This window comes from Marmota marmota, unplaced genomic scaffold (genome assembly GCF_001458135.2).
Source record: "Marmota marmota marmota unplaced genomic scaffold, marMar, whole genome shotgun sequence".
NCBI lineage: Eukaryota > Metazoa > Chordata > Mammalia > Rodentia > Sciuridae > Marmota > Marmota marmota.
Window position 1 is genome coordinate 20057014 of NW_026000242.1, and position 4573 is coordinate 20061586.

Here is a 4573-nt window from a genome sequence, read left to right on the forward strand (position 1 = left end):
TATGATATGTCAAGAAATTTGTAATGTTTTGAACAACCCACAATAAAAAATTAAAAAAAATAAAATAAAATAAATTGGATTAAATTCTTCTTTGACTATTCTTCTAGTGTAATTCCTCCCTGTGCTGGCTTCCATTTTTATTTTTTATTTCTTCTTCATGAAATATTTTATAGAGTATGTTTTGTAGTGTAGGATTTCTAGTTACAAATTATTTTAGCTTTTGTTGAAAGTTTTGTATTTAATCTTCAATACTGAAGCTTAATTTTTTGGCTATAGTATTCTTGGCTGGCATCCATTTTCTTTCTGAGCTTGGCATATATTACTCCAAGACCTCCTAGTTTTTAGGATCTGGATTGAGAAATCAGTTGAGATCCAGATGGTTTCCCTCTAAATCTGTGTGACTAGTTGTTTTTCTCTTGAAGATTTTAAAATCCTATCCTTAAACTGTATGTTAGGGATATTTAGAGTACTGTTTCTTAGAGTGGATCTGTTGTGCTTCTGTATATTTTGAGTTCTGTATGCCCTATGTATTTTCTTTTTATTTTTTAAATTTTTTTTAATATTTACTTTTTAGCTTCAGGTGGACACAATATCTTCACCTTTATTTCTGTGTGGTGCTGAGGATCAAACCTAGTGCCTCATGCATGCTAGGCGAGCACTATACCACTGAGCCATAACCCCAGCCCCATGTATTTTCATTTCCATTTTATTCATAAGGCTTGGACATTTTCTGATATTATTTCATTGAAAAGGTTGTACATTGCTTTAGTTTGTGTTTTAGTCAGTTTTTTTTTCTGCTGTGACTGAAAGATCTGACCAGAACAATTTTAAGAAAAAAAAGTTAATTTGAGGGCTCATGATTTCAGAGGTCTTAGTCCATTGAAGGCCAGCTCTACTCTTTGGGGCTTGAGGTGAGGTAGAACAACATGACAGAAGAGTGTGGCAGAGAGAAGCAGCTCAAATGATGATCAGAGAGGAGAGAGAGAGAGAGAGAGAGAGAGAGAGAGAGAGAGAGAGAGACTCCATTTTCCAGATACAAAATATATACCCCATAGCCACACCCCTAATGAACCACTTCCACCAGCCACACCCTGCATGTCTCCAGGTACCACTCAGTTAATCCCATCAGGGACTTAGTCAATGATTATGTTAATGATAGAACCCAATCATTTCTCCTCCAAACCTTCTTGCATTGTCTCAGACATGAGATTTTTGGGAACACCACATTTGAACCATAACAATTTGTATCTCAGAGCCTTCACCTATCTGGATGAATTTGGCCTTTTAATTTTACCCCAAATTTCTTGAATATTCTATTCATGGTCCCTTAACATCTTTTCTCTGTGATTGACTTTATTTTTAAGATTACATATTAAAAAATTTGTCCTCAAAGTGATCTAATCTATTGATAATGTTTTTCATTGAATTTTTAATTTAATTTATTGATCCCTTCATTTTGAGGATTTTCGTTTGGTTCTTTTTCAGAAGTGATCTTTCATTTTCTGTATTTTTTTCCTCTGATTTTACTTTTTACATGGCCTCTTAGCTCATAGAATAATTAAACTATGAACTTCCTAATTTTTTTCTCTGACATTTGCTCCCTTAGGGTGTCCATGAAATCTGTGGCTGAAGCATTCTGGGTTGCTTTTTCATACTGTTTGTATGTCCTCCATCTGTCAGTATGGGTCTGACTTTTTAAAGGGGAAGGAATACTTTGTGAGATTTTTCTTGAAGAGCTTTTTCGATTCTGCTTTTCCTTTTCTGCCTCCTTTCTGTGTTGTGAGGAGATTAGGATTGCTGCCTAGCTTGCTTTCACCGTCTTCCTCTGTATCAGCCTGATGGTGTTGGTGGCCTGTTCTGTTCCAGCCTGGACCCTTTGGACTTCTGGGTATCCCAGTTAACCTTGGGGCCCCCAGAAAAAGTGACTCTGAAGACATGGTGCCTTTGGGTGGCAGTTTGTGTGGTGTGGTATGGCAAGAAGAATGCAGCACCTGAGTTCTCAGGGGCTTGAAGGGCCTGAGAAGGCACGTGGACACCCGAGAGCTCTGCCACACATTAAAGAAAGAAAATATAAAAGATGTTAGAAGAAAATTTAGGAAAGCATACCTATGATTTTAGGAATAAGGGTGACATGCTTAATGAGGCATCACAGGAAATTTAAAATTAAAAAAGATGGACAGAGTACTATATTTATATATACACATGTTTGTAATGCATATAATTGTCAATGGGTCAATTTCCTTTATAAAAGAACTTTTACAGATTGATAAGATGGAAAGAAAATAACCCAATTGAAAAATAGGCTAAAAATATGAGAAGAAAATTTAAAAAGCATGTATTCTATTAGTCAAGATAATGTAGATTATGATTATTTTATTGATAGGATGGGCAAAAATGAATTCACTTTTTCATTTATTTGATATTTTAAGGATTTTTTTTAACATTCTCATTAAATATCTTTAGAAAAGTAACGGAGACTTAGTATTTCCTTTGTAAATTGGATCTGGGTTGAGAAACCAGATGGTTTCCCTTTAAATCTGTGAGAACTTCAAATAAGTAGCATAGTCCTAGCTACTTTGGAGAATGTAGTGAGGAGGTCACTTGAGCCTAGTAGTTCAAGGTCAGCCTGGACAACACAGTGAGATCCATTCTCAAATAAAAGAAAGAAGGAAGGAAGGAATTGAGAGAGGCAGGAAAGAAAAGCAACCAGATAAGTAAGTAGAGAAGCTGCTTAAAATGTGAAAGCCTTAGACTCTTCTTCATTCTTAATTATAGGATAGAACTCAAAACATTTTTATTGCTGCTTTTTAATGCCTATCCTCCAAAACTGACCTTAGCATCTTATGTACATTGTTGTTGCTTAATATTTCCTGGGAGTTGAATCTTAAATGAATATTCTTCTTTATCTTTTGTTAAGAAAAAGTAAACAAAATTTATAACTAATACAAAAGAAGACAGCATATCCTTTCAATGTAATATCAAATCACTGTGTAACTGATCTACTCAGGATTAGTCAGGTAGGGTAATGTATTTTTATTGGACTTGCTATTCACTATTGATCAAAAGTCTAGATTTTATGGTTACATGGTAATTTTCAAGTTTTTGCTCATCAACTATATAAATAACTTCTGTTCAGTAGGAAAGATAACCCTAATAGTATGGTTTTATTGGCTTGTTGGATATTAATTAGATTTCTATCTAACCTAAACCTTTTCCAGATTCTTATACATACACAGTTTCTCAAATATTCTTCGGATCAGCATTATTGTCTTGCTGATTCTGTCGTTAATTAATTGAATAAGTTCTTGTATAAGTCATGTTTTTAAGTTTTTGAAAACCATACTTTGGCATCTCTGAATTCACCCAACTTTCAAAGACCAACTCAATGCTCATTTTGTGAATACAATTTGCTTAGCTATTCCAGGTGATCTCTTCCTGTTCTTAGCATTTATAGCAGTGTTTCAACTTTGAGTGCTAGGATTTCTTGAGCTTGCCTGAGAAGCTAGGGAGGAGAGAAAGGTAAAAGGGGAAGGTAGGTGGTGATGGTTGAACAAGAGAGAATTTTTAAATTTTATATTTGCCTTTTTTTTGTTGTTGTTTTTGTTGTGCTGGTGATCAAATCCAGAGCCTCTTGCATGCTAAACAAGTTCTGAGCTGCATCTCCATCTTTACTTACTCTTATGCAAGTTAATTTGGGGAACAAATGTTTCAGCAATAAAATTAATTTGGAAATCCCTGCCCTACAACAGGGGGTCAGAAAAATGTATCAATAAAAGGTCAGATAATAAATATTTTATACTAGGTGGGCCATATGGTCTTTGTTAGAACTGTTCAACTCTACCACTGTAACCATAGATAATATATAATTCAAAGAGTGGGCATGTTCCATAAATAGAATTTATTTATAGATACAGGTTTGAATTTCATATAATTTTCATGTGTCTCAGTATACTTTTTTATTTTTCAACTGCTTAGAATTGGGATAAAAAAAAAAAAAAACAACCCACATTCTTAGCTTGCCGTCTGTATAAAAACACACAGGATGCTTTAGCCTATGGCTCGGAGCTTGTCAACCTTTGTCCTCCTGCAGTGTTTAAAATTCATGTAATTATTTGATTACTTATTTGTCATCTATATTGTTATATTTTATATCAAAGTCTTGTGGCTTTGGGTAGGATGTAAGTTTTCTAAAGAAAGACATCTCATAGTTCCTTGGAAATCCCCTAATGACCAAGGCCACTGGAAAAAAGCAAGCACAGTTAAAGCTGACTAGGAGAATCAGTTTTTCTCACAGTTTCTTTGACCTGAGAAAGCTGTGGGTGGTGTGGGATTGGTCCTTTAAGTTGGACCAATCTCAGGAAGAATCAGACACAACAGCCAGTCAAGGAAGCCAGGGAGATCCTTGAAAGATTTTAGGAGCAGTGTTGCACTCTGATGAAAATGGAGCGAAACTGGGAAGCAGCTGTTCCTTTTTCACTCAAGCTGTGAAAGCAATGTAAAGCCAGGCAGAAAAAGCAAATCACTGATCAAAATACTAACAGGGGAATCACTTTGCCTTCCGCAGGCTGTTCTT